The sequence below is a fragment of the Thermobia domestica genome, chromosome 1 (assembly GCF_964235325.1).
Source record: "Thermobia domestica chromosome 1, izTheDome1.hap1.1, whole genome shotgun sequence".
NCBI classification, from domain to species: domain Eukaryota; kingdom Metazoa; phylum Arthropoda; class Insecta; order Zygentoma; family Lepismatidae; genus Thermobia; species Thermobia domestica.
In genome coordinates this window covers 233,471,775-233,498,825 of record NC_137454.1, presented here as the reverse complement: position 1 = coordinate 233,498,825, position 27,051 = coordinate 233,471,775, and the positions used below count along the sequence as shown (strand labels likewise).

The 27,051-nt window shown below is 35.8% G+C and overlaps 1 protein-coding gene across 4 annotated transcripts in view; it reads left to right on the top strand.

The window, feature by feature from the left end:
- LOC145694654 (tachykinin-like peptides receptor 99D) overlaps positions 1-27,051 on the top strand; it is a 1,420,129-nt gene that overhangs the window by 641,122 nt on the left and 751,956 nt on the right. For all 4 annotated transcript variants that reach the window (XM_081771116.1, XM_081771097.1, XM_081771106.1 and 1 more), the window contains exon 3: positions 5,111-5,176. The gene's annotated coding sequence lies outside the window, so the exon portion shown is untranslated. The remainder of the gene's footprint in view (positions 1-5,110; positions 5,177-27,051) is intronic.

Below are 27,051 nucleotides of genomic sequence, written 5' to 3'. Positions count from 1 at the left end.
GGTAAAGATGAGTACTCACGAATTTCAACAAGAGTTCCTACATCAGTTTCATGACTTTATGTCTTTCTCATTGACTGTTCAAAACATCCTGATTCTAACACCTACATGGACTTATGCTTTTAAATTACATTTTAGTTTGCTATTTTCTTCTGTGTTAACTGCTCAGCTGAATGCAGTTTGGCAAATTTTACGCTATGTCTCTTCATTTATATGTGCAGAACCTTAATCTTCTCTGAGTAGCCTCCTTGATGTATAAAGGTAACCAAGAAAGTATCGTCGGTTTTTGTGAAAGTCTGTGTTCAATTGACCCTAAAACCGTGGGTTCAATGCGAACGGAGATAAGGCGAAGGTCAGTTGTTGGTGTGGGTATATCTAACATATTTCCTGGTTGTGGCAGTTCAATTACATCGTGAACTTGTGTAAGAACAGAGTGAACATGGGACCTCCACAGAGAGTCGTAAGGGTGTGTGTGCTGTACGACTTCAAACTGGGGTCAAACGTCGTTGCAGCGAGGTGGAAGATATGCCAGGCCTTTGGTGAGGGTATCGTGACTACGCGGACAGTGCAGCGGAGGTTTAACAAGTTTAAGGGCTGTAACGAAACACTCGAAGACGCACCACGTGCCGAAACACCAACTAGGCAGCGATTGAGGCGAACAGTGGTCAGACATGTGACAAACTGTGACTACAGTGTAAGTGGAGAAACAATTCGGCAGCACCTCCATCAACTTGGGAAGCACTACAATTTGGGTCAATTGGTCTCACATGATTCAACTTCGGGATAGAAGGCAACACGAGCAGACACCTGTGTTTCTTTGCTGTCTCGTCTGAGGAAGGAGCCATTTTTGGACAGGGTGTTGACATGTGATGAGAAATGAATCCTGTACGAAGCTCCACAGCGCCGCCATCATTAGTTAGCATGTCATGAACCGGTTCCAAAACGGCCGAAACCAGCACTGCATCAGAAGAAGGTCCTCCTGTGTGTTTAGTGGACTGATCGCGGCATTGTGCATCAGGAACTGATATCAGCTGATCAGAGCATCAATGCAGTGAGCCGTGTTCAAGAAAAACTCAAAACTCTGGAGCCATCAATTCTAAATCGCAAAGGGGTCCTCCTGTTACAGGACAACGCTAAGCCCCACGTGGCTAGGATGTACCGAGACACTATTCTAAACCTTGGAGGTTGAACACTATTGCATCCGCCATACTCTGCGGACATTGCATTATCCGATTATCACCTGTTGCATTCCTTGGACAATCACCTTAGAGGACGCCAGTTCAAATCCCTAGTAGAGGTGCAAAATGGAGTTGATACCTTCTTCGCTTCAAGGCCCACCAAGTTCTACAGCGATGGAATCCATGGCCTTCCAGAACGTTGGCAGAAGATCGTCGATGCTGATGGGGACTATTTTTGATCATCCAGGTAGTCTTAGGTGATATATCGACATTCGAAGGAGGTGGATAAAAAACGATAGAACCTTCTTGGTTACCTTTATATAAACATTCCTTCGTACACCAAATTCTCCTATCTTGTCATAGATTACTGCAATGTGATGTAAAGTATAACTCTGCTGGGTACTGAACTGGTAATCAAGAAACTGTGCAACGAAAGTTGCTGCCCATGAAGGAAGAGAACTCCGACTCCTCTCATCCAGCACAGACTTATGTTCGTTATACACATCTCAGTTCCATCAGCGCTGGCAGCTTAAATAGGACGAGAATGTCAGTAATAAATTGAATGTACTCGAATCTGAAAGAGATGCCTGGATCACCAGCTCAAAATCTCGACAGAAAAAAACGAATTCTAACTCGATTCATGTCAAACATTCACACTTAACACATGGATTTCTACTTTGTGTCGATGACCAATCATTGTGCGCGTCCTGTGGAACTAAACAAAGTATTTAACATGTGTTTATGGATTGTCCTCATCGTGCTCAGCTTCGAGCTACCTTTGCCTTTACATCAGACTTATCAACGCTGTACGGATGATGACCATCGAATGATCTCTGAAGTGTTTGATTTTTCGCCCCTTCCATGTTTTACTCATATTGTGATTGTCCTGTTGTTCATACTTAGTTGATTTCTCACTCCTTTCTATGTGATTATTTTTTTGCCTATTGCTACTAAATGCGTTCTTCGTTTCCAGTTCAGTTGACAATCCCAATATGTATTTGAGTTTTCTTTAAATTTTTCGTATTAATTTGGGCTAGCCCGAGGTCGGGAGCGCACAAACAAGTGGCTGTGTGCGCTTGTGATATGAAAAGAAATAAAAGTGGATTTGAAAAGGTAGGGGGACGCATGACGTCACGCCATCCCCCTTGCCTATCTTTGCCTATTGTAAGTTTTTAGAAAATGGGAACGCCATAGATATTTTCGGGAAGTGAGGGAACGGCGTCCCCTAGCGTTACCCTGTACTTTTACCCCTGGGTATAAAAATATACTATGAGCGTACAAAATCCATTCAGTGGTACCAGACCATGTCAGTTTTTAGAATTAATTGACTGATTTTTTTTATTTAAAAAGTACACTCAATCACTATTAAGCCAAATTATTCATTACCCCAATATGCTTAGTTTTCGTTGTAAATGACAAATAGATTGCACATCAAATACGAAAATTCATTTCATGTAAGGAAACAAAACAGAATGAAACTATAACATATTCAGCGATTAATGTTCCGTGCTTTGTGCCCACTAAGCATAAGTTCTGACAATTTTGCATTGGAAAAAGAATCATGTTTTATGCCTTTATTTTCCTATTATTAAAGAATTCTTAAACTTTAAGTCAACAGCTGTGTGCTCTATTGTACTCACAGTAATAATTTTCAAAGTAAACTGAAAGGACAACTATGTATAAATGCAATTAAAGAAGCATATTTTGAAGAAATCTGGTACATACACTACGCGTATCTCAAGTATCTTCTTGACAAAATATATTTTTATGCTTATTTTGTAGTAATAGCCTGTGATACTCATATTTCACGTTTTGGTGCAATGTAAAAATTAAACCTAAAATTTCCCTTGTAATTATTTGCTACTTAGAAAATACCACTGACAAGGAGACTTACGGACGTGTCACTCACCGATCTGAATGAAACTTTGCATATTTGTAGAACATCGAAAAATAATCGGCACGCGCTTTTTGTTTCAGCAATGGTGAAGATTTAAGGGTAGAAACCACCCTTTGAACGTTAGGGGTGATAGAAACCATAGACAGAAAACAATCATTTAATTTAGAAGAAAACTACTGATAGGGGATTTTAGGACAGTTGATTCACAATCTGATGTCAAAATTACGAAATTCTAAATGGCAGATACATTATAATTATTACAATTACAAAATGTCTTCTGGTTTGAAATTCTCTGCAATTAGCTAAGAACAATTATGGTTGGCAGGGTTACTACGAGAAGGTTGCAGACCGATTTGAAACCCCTTTATTTTAATAGAATGCTTGATTAAAGTGAGTGTCTGTATCTCTGTCTATTCGGGGTGCTTATATATAGTGAGTACCCTCGCCTCTCACTATGTCAGAATATCCTCAATTATTATAATTACGAATTTATTGAGAAAATGCTTCACAGTAATGATATTTCGTTAAAAAGAAGAGTGTGATGCATAAACATTGTTTACACAAAGCTCACCTTATTACAGTAATAAGTGTGACAAATCGCAAAATGCAGCGCAATCTTTCAAATAACTGTTTATGTATCACGCAAATCCAATAAGAGTTGCAAATCTCGGAGAAGAAAAGTAATTATGAATCAGTGATTTTAATCTAAATTATATTATTATAAAGATGTAAAGGTATGTTATAGTTGTAGAGGACAATATTAATAAAGTGTTTCAAGAAGTTTTCTCACGGATTAAAGACAAACACATCAAGAGACTGAATCCTACCAGTTGTTAGTGTAGCATAGTTTCTAGTTTGAGGTACTGTTTTGTTCGTAAAATAGGCTGAAAAGTTTATAAATTGTGACCACTCCACGAATCTAACAACAAACTGGACTTTACACTATACATTGGGAGAAAAACCTGTTGAAACCATGATCTCACAAGACCTGATGTTAAGTTTCCCGAATTTGATGCTTTCGCAAGAACATTTTCAGATTAAAAGAGGTCGTTTTGGACTATAGGGTCAAACGTTCCATTCTTCTACTGCAAAATAATTAACAACGGTGATAACAACACCATTTTCATAAATTAAAGGCTGTATGGTGTAGCTATGAGTCATAGATTTATTGACTGTGCCACACTTTCTAGTGTTTGTGTCCCTGTAAACGCTATAGTGCGAGATGCAGAGACCCACCTTAATCAAACATCCCTTAAAATAAGTATAGAAAGGGGTTTTCAAATTGGTCTGCAACTTCCTCGCAGTAATCTCTGTCAACTACAATTGTTCTTGGCTAACTGTAAAGAATTTCAAGCCAGAAGATATTTTGTAATTGTAAGCACTATATTGGATCCACCATTTTGAATTTTGTAATTTGACGTCAGCTTCTGAATCAACTGTCTTAAAACCCATCTGGCAGTATGTTTTAGTTGTTTTCGGTCTATGCTTAGAGACCACCCCTAACATTCAAAGGGTGATTTCCACCATTAAATTTTAACCATTGCCAAAACAAAAAAAGTAAATATCGATTATTTTTAGATGTACAAGTGTGTAAAGTTTCATTCAAATCGGTGAGTGACAGTTCCGTAAGTCTCCTTGTGTTGCATACTAATAAGTCACTACACTTCAATACATGAATTGAAACCTCTAAACTAATAAGTCTTCAATTCAATTATGATTTTATTGCCTTAGATGAGCTAAGCAAGAAAGACAATCATCTCAAAAACATGGATTAGTTTACCAAGTAGTGTTTTGTTCTCTCTAGACAATTGTAAAAAAAAAATAATATAATTCCATTTTTGAGCTATTTTTAGACACAAATGTTGAGATGAAACTAACAAATACCTAAGGTTCGAATACATAAGTTTTTTTTTTTTTTTAAAATATGTCATGCTCTTGCTTCAACTCATATTTGTTTTTTTTTTTTAAAAAAACATTGATTTATTATAATTTGTACTATCCAGACACCTATTAATAATATTAATTTTCTTTACTTCAGCATCGGAATGGTCTTCATGTTGAATAAACATGCACATCCAAACGCAGCAGTGAACAGTGTGACCAGGTAAGAACTAATAAATTATTATTGATTTGTTTTTCACTGGAAATGTTATCGGGTCTTCTACAGAATATCTTCCTTAATCCTTATCCTGCTCCAATTAGTTCTCTACGCTCTTTTGCAATTAATTCGAATACAAGTGTGTGGAGTGCTTTTCCTTCAAACCGTCTAAAATAGCATGCCTTCAATATATCAAAAGCTGGAAAGTAAGGATCGCTCTACCTATCTTGAGTGAGTGTATGAAACAAGAAATTAGAATGTCTAAAGCGTGTAATTGGATGATGGAATTTTCGCCTACGCGTATAAATCTTTAAGCTTCATTTAACTTCTTTCTTCATGGTTAATTCTCGCTCTTCTGATCGAATCAAGTAGTCACTAAGTCTCTTGCTTTCATCTCAATCTCGTGATCCTGAAGTTCCTCTACCTTCACTTGGTGTAAATGTTCACGTAAAAGTTAAACAAGATTTTTTTTTATACATTTAGAAACAACTTTAAGCCTTTTCACAACATAAGTGTTGTTGGATTGCCATATGAGATGCTTTAGGCAATGGAACAAACAGTGCTTGAGAGTTGTTATTGATTGTCCATACATATTAACTAGTTGTTTGACTTCAAAATGAAATAAAACCTGTAATTTAATGTCCCACACTTATACTCTTTGCGAAGATGAATGATTAATGAAAATGCATGATTAACGAAATAATTGATGGAATAAAATGTGGAATGAAATTGGAGAGCCCATGGGGTCGATATTCGCCCACAAACTCCATATAGACTGTGATGGACCTAGTGACCCTTTGTAGCAGGGATGAGTATTTTATCACTGAGCTGTCGGTTAATTTACAAGTGCTTGTACCCATTGTCTCGCTGAATTCATATGATAGTTTCTAATTTTGACCCTTATGTTTTTTCTTTCATATAATACTGAAATTTTGTAATCTGTCTATCAATATAAATTAATGATAGTGGCTATGTTTGTGACTTAATAACTCTTGAACCACCTGACCCATATCCATCAAATTTTCCGATATCATATACGATCGAAAATGACCGATATCAAAGACCACTTCAGTAATAGTAAAAAGTGACTCACTAACGAAACATATTACTAATTTTTCTTATTTTAAGCCAACGAAGTGAGTAATTGACGCTAATGTCTGATAATAATGTGTTTACAAGTGTCATACCAGTTTGTATGTAAACTATATCCTAGCTGATTCAATTAAATATTGCGGATGCAGAATGATGGAGTGATTTGCTCGAAATAGATACTTTTTTATTATTATTATACTTATCAGTTTTCTGGAAGTAAGTGTGATATGATGGCTAACTATTAGAACTTTCACTTTCTGATGAAAGAGCTCTCTCATTCGATCTAGTTCCGGTGATTTTGTTGTGTACAACATCGTATTCGCGAGTTTTCTCACAATTCTCCCGTTCTGTATGTGACACGTATGAACTACTCCACGGACGTTTAATGGCAAAACATTTTCGAATACCAACTTTCCGTGTTAAGTACAGCTGATTAATTGTTTACGTGCCGAGTGAGCCAGTTGTTATTCCATGCACGACTGGTTAAGCTTTGAAGAAGGCAAACTGTGCTACTAACTTATATGTAAATAAGTTTTATTTCTTTCAAGGAATGCGATGAAGTAATGACAACTTAAAAAAAAAAAAACATGGTACCTATTTACATATAGGTTGCTTCTAACATAAATATTTGTAAGTATACGCAGGTAGATATAACAGAAGGATGACGGGGTTACATAGTCCCTGAAACTCTTATTTTTAAGTGTATTATGAATATCTATATAGCTGAGCATAATGAGAGCGGGAAGAAATCTTACCAAGATAAGAAGCGGCAGCTGAGGTTAAAGTTGAATGAGATAAAGGTTTTAAAAAAGAAACATTCAGATTTATGTTCCATGGTTATGCCCTGTAGACTAAGGGATAGTTAATAAATGTATATCATCATGAAAAGAATTGATAAAATGAAAATGTAAGAGGAAATAGGATAACCTCGAGAAAACATAATGACATGAAGTTGTCCAGGACAAACTTACATGGCCTGAAATTGAACCACGGATTCCTCATATCAGAGATGCGCAATCTACCACTGGGCCATCTACCTCCTGGTTTGCTGGTTTTTAAAGATGACATGACATAATGTTAAGTAAGATTTATATACAGAATATACTTAACAACTATAATGTTTTGCGAGAGAAATTTTACGTCATACTTCATTATATTCTATTGAATAGCATTTAGGTTTACCTACTGTAATTGATTGGATGCTTTTCTTTTAGTATTAATTTCTAAAGATGCCGCATCCTTCCGCACACAGTTCTATAGTACGGTAGCTCTTCGTAATAACGGAACTCCCTTTCTATTTCACTTTGGCATGCGACAAAAGAAACAAGAAATTTAATTTAATTCTCTTTTAAGATGTAATCTTCTTCACCCAAGAAAGAAGAATAATAGCTGGGGAGTGGAAAGGGCTTGTGAGAAAACGCCCGGCCCCCTCTCCGTTCTTCCCATCTTGTTTCCAAAGGATTTGCTTCTGTAGTGTCAAGGAATATACAAAAGTTAACTAAGAAGCTTGTTCTTTGCTTAAAATGTAAATCATTTCCTAACCACCTGTAGACACAATCTTATTGCCTCTCTCTGTGTGTGTAGCTATTGTTTGGCATAATTAAATTGAGAGTATTATGGTAGATAGTTAATGTAGGAAAATCTACTTACTTTCACTACTTCTTTCCGTGCTTTGCCCAAGAACATTTCGATCTGCTTTCAATATTATGTCTTCAGTAAGCTTATTTAGTGTCCAGAAAAAGCATTAAATTTTTCTCACTGATGAAACAACAGTCTATTACTTATTTTCCTCCTTTCACTCAGTATAATGAAGTCGATTGAAACAGCCTTTTGTCTATATATGGATATTTTCTAGTAAATCAATAAATATGTCAGAACTATTTTGGCGAAACATTGACCTTTTCAAGGATATACATTTCTGATCCGAAAGGTTTTTAGTTGCTGATATAGGTTGAAGAACAGTAATCATCTTTACCTAAATTAGAGACAGCAATACTTGCCTGAATTTTACCAGCTCTGAGAAGAAAAACAAAATTGTTGTTGGAAGTTATGTATTTGAAATAAAATGTAGTGTTAGCAGTTTATTGAAATTCTCCGGTAGTCGCACTGACGCATTAGGTTGTGGATAATTAGGTGGCTGTTGAGAAATATGTATAGGGTAAACTGTCACATGAAATTGATAAATGGGACTCTTACTCTCGTTTGAATGATAGCTTCATTGAGGCATTATCTCTTGGTGACAGTAAATACAGTATAGTATAAAGGTAACCAAGAACGTTCTGTCGCTTTTCCACCCACCACCTTCGAAATTGATACGTCACCTAATACGTGCCTGGAAGATCAAAAATAGTCCCCACCGGTATCGACGACCTTCTGCCAACGTTCTGGAAGGCCATAGATTCCATCGCGGTAGAACTCGGTGGACTGTGAAGCGAAAAAGATATCAAGTACATTTTGCACATCTACCAGGGATTTGAACTGGCGTTCTCTAAGGTGATTGTTGAAGGAATAGAACACGACATAATCGGACGGTGCAATATCAGGGAAGTACGACGAATGCTATAATGTTTCCAATCCAAGGCGTAGAGTGGTGTCCCTGGTCATTCTAGCCACGTGGGGCTTAGCGTCGTTCTGTAACAGGAGAACCCCTTTGGGATTCAGAAGTGCTGCCTATAGAGTTTTCACGTTTTCTTGAACACGTCCCAGCTGCTGACAGTACACAGTACCCAAATATCTCCGTCAGTCGTAAGTTGATGTAGAATAACACCAAATTAAATACCATAGACCATGAAGTGAATCAGCCACTGGCGAGAAAATAGATAGTCACGAGGATTTTGCTTATTTTCATCGTGGAGAGAGAGAGAGAGAGAGAGAGAAATGTATACGAAACTTATTTCACATACAGCGCATAATAAAATAGTTATTTACTTCTTGGCGTTTAGTGTTTAAAAACTAAATGTTTCCGAACATATACTTTTTAATAAAAAGAGTAAAGAAAATTATATGATACTTCCTTCACAATGATAACGAAGTATCTTACTCCGTCTTAGAAGTTGCATAAGTTTAAAACATATGTAAGTTTTTTCTATGCGCATGAATACTTCGTATTTTCATACTAGTATTAGTTTTGAGCAAAACATATTTCAAATTTAAAAGAAAAGACTTTTTAAACATTTTTAAACTAATAGCCTATCAACACACCATCATTATCGTTCCCCGATGAGTTGTGTATGTGTATCTTATGTGCAAATATAGTATTGTTTCCAAATACACTTCTAGGAGGAGTCAAACCCTCCCGGAAATGACAAATCATCCCCCCTCACACGGAACTAATATAAATCACTTGCGATTACATGTCACTCTACTGCAAGGCACATTCTTAAGCGAATAGTGTCTAATTACGACGCCGTATATATATTTTGAATTTTTACTGCCAACAAAATGTCGTGGAAGAAATTCTGGTTACGTTTTTCAAAATAACTTTTCACTGTTCATACCTTAGGCACTGATTAAACTTAATTACTCAGGGTATCTACTAAAATTCCAAAATGAAATTTCGTGACTTTTTTCTGACCTTTTCTTTACCAAACCATAAAATTTCGTAATATTCGAAAACTAATAACAGTATCTATATTCTTTAGCACTTACCATTTAAAAATATCACACTGATTGTTAACAGTTGTACTGATGGATTCTATCTCTTTTAAGTTGGCCAATATTGTTACATCCTTTTATTGAGTTTTTTCGATCTTCTGAAGTGCTTCAACAACTTCCTCGTCTGTTGTAACAATCTCCTATTCTTCTTCAACTCTGAGGTATTCTGTTTCCATCTTGATTTTTTTTTTGTCTTTAGTATTCCTTACTGAATTTTTCATGCACGCGATACAAGCGTGCTTTCCTTGCGATTTAGTAGCGTCTAAAGCCGACCATAGACATTTTTGGTCGTGAACTTTGACGTTTTATAGAACATTTTCCAGTCGCTACTTATATTTGTACAGATAAAGAAAAATCATGACCCCAAAGCTGAATTTCTTGACTTTCATGACAGATTTCTGATTTTGTAACTTTTGTGACTTCCGTGACCGATAGACACTCTGTTGTAGATAGAATAGGGGTGCCCACAGACTAATTTTAGGACTTCAAATGCGCCTATGAGATTTTTTGCGCGAATGGTGTTGCAGATCTTATCCTGACATGTCTAATAAATGTAATAGAGAATATGTAGGTTTCATTTGATTTATTCTTGAATATATTGAAGTGATATTTATTGTATTTTGTTAAATTTAACTTACGAATGGATAAATCATTAATCTCAGAGGGTGAGGGAAAATTGGGATAGAAGTTTTCCCAAAAGCATAAAATTGAAATTAGCAGTGGCTTGCTTATGAAACTACAATGGCTCAATAAGTACCTACGCGTGTATTGTAAAAACATTTTATTGAAGTGAAACGTATTTTTACACAAGCCAATAAACCTTCAGCCTACTAAAAATGCCTTTGCGCATAAATACACAGTTATTATTTTGCAAATGCATTGTAATTATTTGGAATTAAATATAATCATGAAGAATGTGGTACAAGGTACCCGTATGATGATAGGAAAAAGAGGGATATAGGGAAATACATTCCAGCTAATGGACGAAATTAAAAAACAAAAATCGTACGCGAAGACGAACAGGTTAGGGTGCATGGAAGGTTCTTGTTTGCGGCAAGTGTTCTGCCAATAAGGGCAGAATGTCTATAATGATCACGATAATAATATGATGTAAGGATTTCGAATTAATAATCGCCACAGAAACAAAAATTCCTCAATGAATTTTGGTCTACATAAATTGAACATAATATTTGATACTGATTATAATCTATCCTATTATGACATCTATCTATCCGTAAGTTGATCTCTTCATGTTCCTTGGTAAATTATTATATTTTGCTTTTCTCGAGAACTTTCCAACTAAAATTCCATATATCTTTTCATACGATTAACGCGGCGATATTAGTCCAGAAACTCTACTAATGTAATGACGCGTGAAAGAATTTAAAATTAACATAGTATAAGTCTCCATTTCGAAAAAGATTTGTTAAATACAAATTACAAAGTAATTGATTACTCTAGCGATCCGCAATAAACAGAAGACGAGAAGAGAATAGGCAGGACAACAATTGTGACGATATTAGCCAGGGAGTATTCTGAAGGTCGCCTACGTATTCGCATGACAAAATTGCGATACGACCCTGGCTAAGTCAGTCAGCATAACCTACCAAGAGATTAGGTCCCAAGAATCTTGTATACAAAAGTACTGCTCTACCACTAAGCTCGGCTTACTCGGTTCCGATTTATCGAACTTCGATCACGAGCTATCAAACATTGTTCCAAAGGGGTTGATCCTATCCTTTTCGATCGACAATATGCTCGCCGGAGGTAGTCGACAATATGCTCCCTCCGAATTGTGACAGGTATAACCCATGGGTGACAGATCATAGCCTAACAAATCCTAGTATTCTCAGTGGAAGACGAAAGCTACTTTCCGAATTCTGTTGTGGAATGCAATTTCAGCACCTGCGATTCTCCAAACTTCTTCGTCTGTACATAATTGTACTGGTCTGTAACGTTGCGGCTTGACGCTTTGTCAAACATTACCCGAAATAAACGGATATTCTTTTCCACCAAGAACTTCATATTTTACACAAAAGTTTCTATTTACAATTCACAAGTTGACCATCGTAACTCCTTTAAGGGGGCTCGGAGGCAAACCGCAGGTACTGTATTTCCAAAGGCCCATTTGCGAACTTTGCTATCACGTTTATCATAGATGCATATTTACCCAATATTTCACTTTGCCATCGTCTACCCTGTATGTCTGCACATCAGCTAATTCCGCCTAAGTTACTAAATTTTTAATGCTTTGCGCGATATCTCATGTTACAAATTCCTTCTTGGAGGATCATATCGATAAGTATTCGATAAGATGTTCAAATACCATAGGTCCACCGATGTTTTCGTTATGCATTGCAACACCTGAATCAACTCCCAGAGAAGCTTAATCGCTCACCCACGTAGACATATGGAACCTTATGCGGAGTCGTTTTGACGTATGATTAGTGTAATAATGAAGGTCTGAATACTGCAGGAAACATATGTTAGTCGAACTGTTTGATATAGCACTAATCACGTGTCAGAACGACTCTGTATAAGGCCCTTTGTATTTAGTCGTCACAATCAATATATCTTGACTATCTACAGAAATAGCCCACAACGGACTTAAAACAGATGAATATTCTACGATTACGTTTATTCGTTTCTGAAGATTTTACTTCAATTAGTCTTTGTGTTTTTCATTTTCCATTTCAATGCTACTTCACTTTACAGATTTTAATCCTTGTTACTAAATACACCCAGTAAGTAAATAACGGAAAATCATAAGACAAAATAGTAGCTTAGCCTAGGATCGAATAAAGAACCATTGGAGCCAGCGTCAAGCACTCTATCACTAAGCCAATCATCCATATTTTGTTTATTTCTTGACAAGTAGGCATTACAGTAATATATACATTGTTTAGTTCATTTTCATACCCCAACTACACTAGTTTCATAAGAGAATCATATTACCACGTTCGCTCAGTGTGAATAACATGGAAAAAACACATTGCATTGATTTAAGACTAGAACGGACATAATCTGCATAATGGTGAGTTGCCATGTTATTATTACGTGCATTCACAGGAACAGGAAAAGCTTCGGATTTCGAAACATTGTGGTTTACAATTTGTTTTAGCTTCTTTTGCACAATACTACATATCTCGGAAGGAACTTTCCTTACTGATCTTCAGTAAACGTCAATACGTTCATTAGTGTATACAGTATTACTTCCTAGACTTCAAAGCATGTGTAATCAGTAACATTGCCTATTAATAGTGTCAGTTTCAATCTCACTATTTTTTTCTCTTCTCTTCTAGCGACACTGTTCATCTCATTTTTCGATACATTGCGTGAGTCCAAAGAGTTGTATTGTCTTTTTTTATATCAGAGGTGCACACAGTTTTATATCTTATTTCTGATATGTGGAAAACGAGTTTTAACTTGCCATTTGTTGGGAATTACATCTCGCAAAGTTTGCACACTATACGTCAAGTGCGGTATTATGAAGTTTCTCTTCACATGCATATTTTATATATCTTATTTCTATGATAACTTTATGTAATACTGCTTATAAAACATAACATTATATTGGGTTCGAAGCATTGTTTATTGGGTACTATTCCTCATTCGCGCGAAGGTATCTCCCTTCTAGATGCTTCGTGCAGTTTCGCTTCTCTACCTCAGTTATGACGGTTCGACATTAGAAATGGATTCATCCTGTATATACATCTAAGTGAAACTCTACGATTTTGCCAAAGGAGAAAATATCTTATAAAGGACGAATTTTAAATACGTTTTCTTGCAAATCCAATTCAGGTTGAGCTCCGAAAATTAGTATAAACAATTATTTTGAGATTTGTATACAAAAGTTTAGTCTGCTTCTTCCCGACCGTTTACCTGTGAGTATCTTTGATTATTTATTGTTAATTTACTTTAATTGCCAGCATGTTAATTAATAATTTAATCACAATAACCTAAATTGCCAGCATGTTAATAAATAAAAGAAACATAAATTGGAATTTATAACGGCGTTCAGCTGCGTTTCTATTGATGAATTTATAATTCATAACGATAATATTTGCAATTTGTGTTTGAAATTTGCAGATATAGAAGTTCGCTTTAACTAACTAACTCTATATCCTATGGAACTCGGAGGTTCAATGTCGCGTTCACAAAAACTCTCCACTGAGTGGACTTCTATCCTTTGCTAATTAGATCCATTTTCTAATTTGTATTCCTATTTCTGCGAGATATATCTTAATATTGTCCTCCTATCTGCGCCTAGGTCTTTCGTAATGGTCGTTTTCCGATTGGTCTTCCAGTTAAGACTGAAAGAGTTCCTGCTTTCTTCCTTCCTGACTATACGACCTGCCCACCTGAGCCTCCTAGACTGATGACCCTAACAATGTTGGGTAAACCATATAAATTATGTAGTTCCTCGTTAAGAAGTTTCTGCCATTATCCATTCCTGTTTCTCTTCGGTCCAAAGATTCGTTTCAGGATCTTGTTCTCAAATACTTTCAGTCTATGTTCTTCCCTCAGAGTAGGCGACCAATTTCCGGAACCATACAGAACAACAGGCATAATTATCATTTTATATATTTTAAGCTTCAAATTTCTCGACAGAGTTAGTGACAAGAGATTTTGAACTGAATAATAACACGAATTTCCTGCTTTTAGTCGACATTTAATTTCTTCGTGAATATGATTTTCGTCTGTATATATTGACTTTAGATATTTGAAAGTATCCACTATATCAAAAGTATTATTCGATATTTTAAAACATCCATAATTTGCCGTATTATGATCCCGACAAACTTCCATGTATTTAGTTTTCTCTACATTTACTTCTAAACCCATGTCCCTGCAAGCTTTTAATACGCTCTTTGCATTTTTTCTATTGTTTTCCTATCATCCTCTATTAAATTTATGGCCCTGGTTGCTATCTTTGATTTTTCTTGTAGCGTATTCCAGAACAAACTTGAATAAAATTGCGACAACACATCTACTTGTTTTAGGTCATTCTCGTGAAAGTTCGTGGTAAAAAATATTCCTTACTGGACTTTACTTTGGTATTCATTAAACATAACTTAATTAATCTAATTAGCTTTTTCGGTATTACAAATTCTGTAAGAATGTAGTACAATGCTTCTCTCCTAACCGAGTCGTAAGCCTTTCTAAAATCAATAAATAGTTGAAGTACTGGGTATTGTATTCCCACTTCTTTTCGAGTATTTGTCGAATAGTAAATGTTTGGTCGATAGTTGATCGATTTCGTCTAAATCCGCACAGATACTCTCCAATAATTTCATCTTGTATGGAGTCAATCTTGCTAATAGAATGTTTGAGAGGATTTTATAGGACGTTGACAGAAGAAAAATGCTTCACTAATTATTACAGTCCGTTTTGTCGCCTCTCTTGTGAATTGGAACAATGATTGATACTTTCCACTCTTGTGGCAATTCTTCCTTGTTCCGGATAAGCAAAATGAGTTTCTCAATCTTGTTCCAAAATTTGTCTCATCCAGCTACTAACTCGGCCGGAATTTCGTCTACACCCGGATATTTGTGTTTCTTTAATTTCTTTATAGCCATTTCTACTTCTATTCAGTTAGGTTCTGGGATACATGGTTCTGCGGTGTGTATTTCCCTTTCTCCGCGCACACTAAATTTTGGCTCCGTGTTAAGCAATTCGTCAAACAAATCCTTCCATCTATTTAAAATGTTATCTGTGTCAGTGTGAACTGTTCCGTCAGCTTTCTTTAATATATAAGCACCAGGTTGATACCCTTTCTTAAATTTGTTGATCCCCTTATACATATCCCGAATGTTTTTTTTTCTTCTTACTATTAACTTTAAGTTCCTTAATTTTAGCTTTCAAAAATTCACGTTTATTTGTTCTAAAAGCTTTGGAAATTTCCCGTCTGATATCTGCGAAATTTTGTGTGGTTATTTCATTCAGATTTTGTAGCCAAAGTAATTTTGCTACGTTGTAGCCAACGTAATTAAATAAAAGATCACTTTAAAAAATGAAATAGACAAAGTTGTGTTAAACTTACATTAGAATAGTATTATGAGCAAATAAAGATCCATGTTTCACTAAATTTGTTTGGACTTTCTTATCCCTTATGTTCCAAAATAAACACTCTTGCATCAAGTACAGATACATTAGTAATTTATTTACCATAGCATGTAATAAGAGATTGATAGCGTTCTAGCACATGCATCTTTCAAAGAAAAACTTCTTTGGATGCAATCATTGTCATATCTCTGAGACAGAATTATTCTTCAACTTCAGAATTCCCGCTCTTTTATTCAGTTCTCTTTCCCTATTGATTCTCTCTCCCTTCTCCACCATTTCTTTTCTCTCTATTCTATTCTATTTTATTCTTTTTTTTCTTCTTTCTCTACTTACTGCTTCTATTCCATACAATATTATTTTTCTCATCATTCTTCATTTAGTACTGAATTCATTGCACTAGTCTATTGTGGGCGCAGTTCAATTATGAAGCTTCTTTCCTTTTATAAAATACACTTACACACACTCACACCACACACACACACACACACACACACACACACACACTTTTAGTGTGAGACATACAACCTACAAAATCTTTATGTTCCTGTTCCATGGAGACGGAAGGAAGTTTCAAGAAGAAAATCTTTCTCTCTCTCTCTCCTCACTAGATGAAATATTGGAAAATTGATTTCAGCCTGTTTGATGTGAATAGGATGAGTACGGACAAAGAACGAGAGAAAGAGAAAGAAAGAAAGAAAGATATGAAGAATAATAAAGAAACTAAGAAAGAGTGACTATGGGGGTATGGGAGGAACTAATACATATCCTAATAAATTTCACCTTAATGCCACCTCGTATCATTTGCTCTATGGTGTTCGTTGGATATATGATGAGAAGTATTAAGGTCACGAGTTGCCATCCGTTACCAATTTGTTTAAAAGTTAAAAAATAAATATCTAACTTAATAACTTCATTATGTTTAACCTATTTGATGCTGCAGATGGCGAAACTAAGAACTTAGTTTAACTTACCTTATTTCAAGGAGCATGTTTTTTTTTTTTTTTTTTTTTTTTTAAGACCACTATGCTACTTCTCATTGGACGTAAATCAGGAATTTTCTGAGAGATAACGGGATTTGAACTTTCAGAAATATTTATTCAAGTTTCGCAAAACTTTTCGTTTTTCATCTCAAAATATCGTGGTATTCCTGATAGAAATTACCCTTAAAGGCCATAGCTTGAGCTCATTTAATTTTTAAATGGTTAGTATTCTCAGGTTCCGTATTGAATACTCAGGTATAATTCTCAGTGGGAGCATATGAGCTCCATATTCCATGTTCAATTAAACGCCCACGTCTCATATGTATTTACTGTTAAAAAGAGCTTTCAGCCACCAAAACCAACTGAAGAAAAGTTTGTGGTAAAAAAAAGTTAGAAATCTCTGACGTTGGCATAATTCAGCAGTCAATATTCTTGGTTCGTAACTAGGTGGTTTAACTACCAAGAACTTCTCAGTATTTCATTTTGTCTGTTTTACTGAGCATATTCTATTTCTTGATCATCTTCCATTTAAATATTCCTTATTACATTTTATTGTTAATCTTACAAATGTTAAGTTAAATCATTATTAAATAATAAATTACGGATTTATACGTCTTTATAGGGTTCTGACCAGCATGGTAGAGCAAGTTAAATCTTTATCTCAGGTATAGTAGCTAGTGTGTGCGTCTTTGACAAGGGTTCCGGTTTAGTTCGCGGTGATGAATCACTGAAATTCGAACGCTTTACGATAGGTTCGGATTCCCCCTTAAACCATGTCTTACATAGCCTCGATATTGAAAAGGGACGCTGACCTTCAACCAGTCAACAATACGGTGTAGATAGATAGAATCCTATCATCAGATTTCTTTACCTCGTAATTTACTGACTCGTAATATAAAAATTTCCGCAATTGCCATGGCGAGGATTCGAAACGTAAACATTTCATAATTGCTATATCCAAAACATATGAACAAATACGTTTAATATCTTGATTTCTTGTCTATCTATGTTTAAGAAACAGTGGAAACGAATTCCAAGAAAAAACAAACACAGTCGTTCACATACGAAGATTTAAAAAGACAATCTAGAGAATGATGAATGGAATACTAAGCTGAAGATTCTGAAATGTAATGGTACGGATTTAGTATTCGTAACGGACACACAAGTACCAGATTCTGTATTTTCCTATAAAGTTTATGCAAAAGATTTAAGAAATTTTTATTTTCTACCAAGTGAAGATAATATTACAAATTGCCGAAATACCGAAATTCACCTATTAGGGAAAATAATGGCATTTTTTTTCAACATATGACACCACATATTCAGCACTACTCTATATTTGAAGGGAAAACTCTGTCTGGTGCAGTTATTGGAACCAACTGGCTCCATCGATTTAGTCTTGGAATAAACTCCACGTCCACACAGAAAGGACGAAATCAACTTGCTCAATGTGTGCGAACACAAGGAACTAAATATAACTTTGTGAAGAATCAAATGAAGACACAATAAATTAAGCATATTGAACTTAAGAGGAAGTCAGTGATGACCAATTACCGGCAAGTATTAAAAGACAAACCAAAATATGGAGAGAAAGCTACAAGAGTAATACAGTTGGGAGAAGAAATTGAAAGCAAAAATTTAAAAAATGAAAGAAGTAGACTCTAAATCAGGGGTGTGCAACTTGGCCAATCACAGAGCACTAAATGGTGTCGTGGGCCTCACTGTAGGTATATCATTTTTACGACAATTGAATAGTATAGTATTAAATGATGAAACATGTTCATCGTAATTTACATTACAATAACACAAAACAACTGTTATACCGCGATTGATCACTTAAATAGTGACATTGAAAGTATCTGCACATGAACACGTAACAATGGACTGCAAGTAAACCCAACCAAATCAAAATATATCATGCTTGGTTCTCGTAAACTACTCTCCACAATCAATATTACAAGCCTACCGAATGTTCTTGTAAACAACGTAGCCGTTCCTGTAAGCGATAGCGTCAATAGCCTAGGACTCCAGATCGATAAATTCCTAAATTGGACAGACCATATTAATAGAGTATGCAAGAAAGCTTACGGCTCCCTCCATTCTCTTCAGCGTTTAAAAACCTTCCGGAATCCATTAAAGCGTCCCTAGTTCAGTCATTGGTAATCTCTCATTTAGATTATTGTGATGCAGCATATGTTGATTTAACCGAAGATCTGGCAAAACGTTTACAGCGCATTCAGAATGCCTGCGCTCGATTCATATTTAATAAAAAGCGCTTCGACAACATCTCCCATTATTATCAGCAACTAGGATGGTGCAATCTAAGCACCCGCCGCCGCATTCATTCTCTAACACTTTTATATAAAATAATTAATTGTAAAAAACCTACTTATCTATCCTCTAAATTTAAATTTCTCGGCGATACTCACCCACTAAATACCCGGTCTAAAGGAAATACAACACTAGCCGTTCAAACGCACAAATCTAATGTCTTTTCCAAATCTTTCACACTATTTGCCACCAAAGCTTGGAATGACACCCCTGAAAGCATCAGAAACTCTGGTTCAGTGTTGACTTTTAAACGTCGGCTTAAAGAATATGTTTCTAATGAAGGTCTTCAGTAAGTTAAAAAAAGAAAAAGAAAAAAGTTGTTACACACGAAACTATTCCTGGCGTTACCATGCAGTCGTTCGTTTTTTTCTCTTTCTATTTCTTCTTGTTTTCTTTTCTATTCCCTTCTGATACATGTGTATCAACGTATACATTACACACAATCACTTAAGTAGGTGCATCATTTTATCTATAGAAAGTGAATCATATGAATGTATTTTATGTTATATATAATCAAGATTGATATCTTTGTTTCTCCTTGTATAGTTTAACATGTCTTTAGCATTATCTCTTGTTTGTTTTAGTATTTATTTTATATGTAATAAGTTTCATTTTTCATGTTTTATTTTCTGTATGGTTCTGTATGTCGGTAACTCTTTAACGTGCCTAACTGTATATCATTTTTATTCTCGTCATAAAAAAAATGAGATCCGACTGTAAAAGAAAAGTGTAAATGGTTGAGTGGAAGAAAAGGTTATGCCTTAACTCCGCCATTTTAAATAATAAATAAATAAATAAATGAAACACTGGTGACCAAAATATTTACTCACTAAAGAGGAGCAGAATAATGTATTTAGAACTTTGTCGGTAAATCTAGCAATCCTTGAACTAAGAGAAATTTCGCCCAAGTACCTGCGCTTACCAAGTGCTTGTCTTCAGGGCGTTATCACTTTTTGCACTGGGTGATCGATGGAAAATTTCCAGTTCACTCTTAACAGGTTATGTAAAAAAGAAAAATTATTATAATTATTGTTTTCAATAACGGACCAGCGGGCCGGAAGACAGGGTTAGGCCAGTTAACCGCGGGCCGGCTGTTGCACACGGCTGCTCTAAATGAATTTAGAGGCCAAACATATGATATCGAAAATGGAAGATACAGACAAGAAAGATGAAGAAACTGAGGAAGTATTCTCCAAAGGAAGTAGAAAACCGAAAACGTAAATACAATGATGCAAGAAATTAACAAAAATGAAGAAGAGGAAGAAAGCAAAACTCCGACAGAAAGAAATCTGGAAGACAAAAGAAATAGAAAGAAAAAAGTTAGATAACGAATATTGGGGAAAGAAAAAGAAAAGGGAAATTTAAACAAGGAAAGAAAGAGGAAGAATGTTATATGTATAATATTTCTAGAGCGAATGGTGTTTCTATACGTATAGCAGTTAGAAGAAGCAAGATTTATCAAAAATAAAATGTTCACAATATTCAGTGATTTTAGAAAATAGTTCTTGGTTACGTGATATATGTTTATAATGATCATCGATTTCTAAAATTGATAGTAATTCAAATTATAACGAGTATAACTTACGTTGCGTTATGTATGTGAAAGTATTGCCCAATGAACCAGTTCATGGAACAAAAGAAATAAAGTAATTACTTGAATGTAGTACTCCCATTGTTAATGCCTTTCTAAATTTAGTTCCAACGTCAATATGAATTCAGATCTATTCAGTACTAGCCAAGTTTGAGCAAACTTTGTACTTCCGGATATTGGTGACAATTTATTAACTACACTTTATACAGTTAACACTGAAAATATATACATCAGATTAAAAGCCTAGCAATATTGCTCTCACTTACGAAACGTGAGTAAAATTGCACGAATATTCGGTAGGTCATAAACAGAGATTAAACGAGGAAGTATGGTCGGTGTATCTTGTCTTATTCAGCCAAATACTGCACTTTCACGGAATATAAGCGTAGATTTTAAGCACCCTAACGAGAGTCATCTAAGAAAGTAAAATAACATATGTTGATCAAAATTAAAGTGACGTGTAGTCAAAGTGAACTACCGGTACTCTGAAACTACTATTTCAGCCAACTTCCACATCATAGACGATTTCTTTTTCTGAAATGGAATTATAGTTCTATATTTGAACCGTCTTTTTGCCGTCTACATCTTCTTCTGAACGTTGGCCACTGATTTTTGTTAGCACATATTACTTTTTCTCTCTTGGAAACGACGATTTTCGTAAACACACGTTTCGTTTACAATATCTGAGCCCAATTTCATTCACATCGGTCTGCTGCTTTTTGCCTTTTGGGCATCAACTTTCAAATTTTGGTAGGGAGCTTTTGCCCTCTAAAACCATTTTTCCGTAGAAAATAAAAAAACACGTATTCGTTTATTTCATGTATAGTACCTACATGCCAATTTTTATTAAAATCGGAGTGTTACCCTTGGGAAGTGTTACATGAAAATATAACATCAAGAATATCGTTTACAATATCTGCAAAAGTCAAGAACTGGTCAAGAATTGAGACGAGATGAGTAAGAACTGTTCGAAAATCGAGATGAGGCGAAACTTCCACATTTGCGATACCAGACGAGGCGAGTTAATTCTATTTCTAGTCTTGTCTTGTCTCGTGGGAGACACTGGAAATAATCGTGAGTCGTAAAAACTGAAAATTTTCATTTTTCATTTACAAGAACTGAAATTCCTGTTCTTCAGATGAGGACAATATGTTTATAGAAAATATTTTAACCGTACTCCACCTCAGAATGGACACGGGGAGTGAATTTAGAATTAACTTTTTGTCACGATTCTCTTAGTGACTCCAGAAACTATGTTTTGGACAGCAATATCGTCTGTTTCTCCTTCCGATCCCTAACCTAACTGCTATGCAAATAGGAGATAAATTTGGACTTAAAGAGCATCGAGAGTGTGACTATTCATCTCAGTGACCACGAAAACTATGGAAACGATACTAATATCGTCCGCTTTCGATTTTACTTTTACATAAGATCTCATATTCACTCCTTCTCTCCCCTTGCCAAAAATGTGCTAAAAACCTAAATTAGGTCAGAGACCACGAATGCACCGAAAATTTTAAAATCGGTTCAGCGTTCTAAGATGTGTTACATATCTCAAACATACAGTTGTGTTACATATTGGTTTTGCTTTTTAGCATTCGTATATGTTTAAGAGAATTATCTGTATCATTTTGTTTATGAAAAATATTTTCTTCTAAATTTTCTAACTTGTTCATGGTGGCCGCGGTAGCTTAAAGGTAGAGCGCTCACCTCTGGTGCGTGGGGTCTCTGTTCCGATTCTAGCCCGCGCCAGATGAACTGTAGTGGGCCATCACTAAATTCTGGTTTTCTGAGGATTATTCAGTTTCCTCCCATTTTCTCTATTCCACTATTATCACCCATCTCATCATCACAATCTCTCTCAACCTTAGTGTATATTCGCGGGATGTTAAAAAAATAATTCTTTTTAGAAACTTGTTCATCACAAAAATGTAGGATAATAAACAAATTCATTTTCAACTCACTGTAAATAGACCTCGAAAAACGTTGGTTTTCCAAGAAGTAGACTTTCCTTAGAAGCAATTAACTGCGTGGTGCAAGATTATCGTCTAATTTCATTTGCAAATAAGGATATAAAGCTTATGAAGGAAAAGTGTTGTCAAAGATTAAAAGATATGAATGCTTAAATGAAATTGAATGTACTTAAGGCTTTTTTATCCTTGCGCTCACGGTAGCGGTTGCTCGATCGTCACGAATTCAGTAGTGCCCGTTGCACTTACGGTTGTGTCTGCGGATGCTATTAGTAATAGTGGACAGATAGTATTCCAAATACGATGCTACGATTCATTCAGTGGAGTTTTGTGACGTTCTGAGTAGAAGTCACTCATATTTCGATTTGTCCTCTTCAGATAACAACAATCAACTGAACATGTAGTTGTAAACCGTGAGAGTTGGCAGTGCTGCGAGCGGTAGCCAGACCGAATTACTGGGATAAAATTCCCGTATCGTACAATGTACTTACGGTCCACCACCGCTGATTGTTACTACTAGAGGTTGGACTTTTAGACTGCAGTGATAAGAGATCTACTCTGATGTGATAAATTGACTCATTTAACTCAGTGTACAATAGTTAGAAAACGCGACGGTTGAGCACCACTACCGCAACCACGAGGAAAAAGGGCCCCAATACAGCTAACTTTAAGACGTTTGTGATAACAGCAGTAACCTTCAATAGACTAAACCTGATTGATTCATGGATAAATTTGATTTGTTGATTGATTTAGAATTTAAGGTATACAATGTATATGGAATGTCGGTCTACAGTTCAACCACATGAGCTCTCAAATAAAATCGAATTATGCCTGTTACACTGGAGAAGATCTTTTGAGTATACCAAGGGGAAAATGATATTATTGCATATACCAAGAGGAAAGTGATATTAGGTCAAAAATAAGAATTGATCTTGGAGTATTGAGTAACAATAACTCCTCAACGAACTGTCCTTGTACGAAATAATATCCAATAGCTGGAATTAGTTTCTGAACTGGTGAACCTTCTTAAGTCATTGAGTTCGCTGTTATTTAATTTAATTAAATATTTTATTTGTGTATACTCCGACTTCGTATGTATTTACGTTCATATGAGTGTGGAGTGAGTGTGTGAAAATGATAGTATATGGAGGAGAGAGGTACATAATGCGTCTAGATTTCTCATTCGTCTGTTATTAAACCAAATATCAATATTAGGTCACTCTGAAAGTACGACGTTAAGAGGTAGGTGCTGTTGTCCTGCCATTAACAAGACTTTATATCCTGCTTCTTCGTGAGAAACTTTCTTTTCTCTCTTTGTCCCACTGAGATCTTCGTTGTAAACATCTTCACGTTTGAGCAATAACGAGATCCCAGACGGGGAAGAAAATGATTATAGCTGTCACCTCTGTGAAATGTCTCGGCAATATTAGTTTGAAGGAGAGAACTGCAGATGTCGCACCTGCAAAAAGAAAGAAATATTCCCATATACAGACAAGTACTTTCATATTGTTCGACAGGTTGTTTGTTGGTACACTTTAATTCGAGGGGGGACAACCTGAGTTGTGTACGCTATGCTTAAACATGTTAGGCTGTGTTCAAAACTTCCAAATTGGGTTATGTAAAGTGGAGTTTAGTCAGTCACTATACAAAGGGGGACTCAAAAATAATCGGAATATCCTGATAAAAAGCATAGACTTTATTTATTTATTTATTTATTTATTGAACACAACTTTGTTTCAACCTTTGGCGTGGGAGACCCGTGTTCAATTTCCGGCGGGAGCTCATGTGGTTTGGATTCCACGTGAATCAGTAGGTCCACGTCTCATATAGCCTTGCTGCTGAACGGGACGTTAAACTCAAAATCAACTTAACAACCTTGTTTCAAAAACAACTTTAATTACCCTCAAAGTTCTTTCAATTAGTACTTATGCGCTTTGGCGATGTTCCCCTAGGTTCGCGCATTTGAAAGTCAACCCAAACAGGGTTGTTCTTCAATGGCCATTTCCTCCCGTTTAAACCAAGTAAACCATTCATACGCTTGCGTTTTACTGAGAACATGTTCTTTGTAAGCTTTCTGCATCATCACAACAGTTTCTGCTGCGTTTCTGTCGAGTAAAACAACAAAACTTCACAGCCGCACGTTGCTTGTGAGGATCTGTCATTTTTTTTTGTGTGTTGCGGGTGCACTACAAATACACACACAGAACTCCCAGAGAAACCACACATCGTCGTCAGTTGAAGACGCCACTTGGTATACTGACTCAGGAAAGGTCCTCTCACAGCGCCCTAGTGGTGCAATCTCGTACTACAAGTACACAATGTGCAGGAGTACAATTCCGATTATTGTGGGGTCTCCTTTGAATTACCTTACGTTAAACAGAGATATGACACATAAAGTTGTATAATAAATAAACTGTGCTAAACAGAAGAAAAGTTTACGCACTGCAAGTTTCAATTTCATCCGGTAGATGTCAACCATTGGATAATGTTTGCTGCAATCTAACGACCAGTTATGTAACTTTACTACATTTATTTCAAGAGTAGAAAATGGGATATGGATAACCACCTTTAAAGTCACCCTTACCCGCAAATATATTAACGGATTGACTCCATTAACGAACTCACCGTGATGATAGCTTAGCTATCTATTCCAAGAAACAGCAATCAAAATTTCGCTTCCGTTCTGGAGTTCTCATGTGGAGTAACGGACGTACAACATTACAATATTATAAGTCCTACTTGCGTGGCCTATTAAATCGTGGACTCAGTTTATTAATTAAAAAAAAACTTCACTTTTCTCCCAGGGAGTTTATATGGGAGTGTTTATATGGAATGAACTAAAAATTCTACGATACATTCGGTTCTTCTTTTCTTACTTGGTAACTGCCAAAGATGATACCCAATCTAACACAACATATCAACTGCACACTGTTAAAAGTAATTTCTTAAATTTGAGAAACTGTTTCTTATCTGTGCATCGAGATCTTCTTTTCTTAGAAATAATACTTTGATATTTTTATTAATGAGAAATGATGAAAAGTAGAGGAGGTTGTTGTATATAGCGAAACGAGACATCACACTGTTGCTTTTTAAATGAATGAGAATTGCTAAATTTTATTTCTAAGAAAATATTGCCTCGGTGCACAGATAAGAAACGATTTCTCAAATTTAAGACATTATTTTTTTTTACAGTTTATGATATTTGAAGTTGGAACCCCCTTATATCTTTAGTATTGTGAATTTTAGAAGAGATAATATAATAAATTCTTTCAATGAGGTAGTAGTAGTAGTAGTAGTAGTAGTAGTAGTAGAATAACCGTGCGAACTTGTTTACTGACAACTACCGTGACCAACTCTGCATAAAATATCATATGTAAAGTAAGTAAGAAGATTGATTGTCTTTAGGATTCAAGAGCTCGCTATAATTTTTCTTTGATAGAGTTTTTGTCGTAAATTACAGGAAATTATATTGAAGTTGGTCGTTTCGATCCGAAGTTATTAACAAAGCTGCACTGAGAAAAAAATGTAGGTGGCGTACTTAAAAAGATAGGTTACATGCGTAGTTCCTGTAGTTTTTTGACTTAACGTACAGCAGACGTATAACTGAAAACGCATGTTTTATAATACTTTCTGTATAAGTGTTCCATCTATACGTACTTTCCCTATGAAACAATGTAGGCGGTCAGGATCTCACATACAAGTGGACGTATATAACATACAGCTGACGAAGGTAACATAATATATGCATGTGATATACAGGAAACTGTTAGATGTCAGAGATCCTGCAACGACATGATGTAACATCTAAGGGCAGTGCCTATGTAGCATACGGATAACGTATGCTCCGTACTGATTTCTATAGTAAGCAAGAGAATACCGTATATTCGTTCAATATACTGCTGTCCGGAGAACGGATTTTTCTCTGTGTGCGACATTGCTGGCGACTATACTGAGATCTATTATCTTAGGAACAAATTTAATATAAATAAGACAGAGTTTGTTTGTGTGTTTGTCTGACTGTGTGCGGGGCCTGGGAACCAGACGAGTGGATCGAGAGTTACTCAACTTTAGTCATGAGTACCTTGGTCCAGGGCCCAGATCAAGACGAATCATTTTTTTTTAAATTTTGAACCAAGAGGGTCTAAGGGGGACGCTTACCGGGATCGGTCTCGGATCTGCGCTGAAAGTTACCAAATA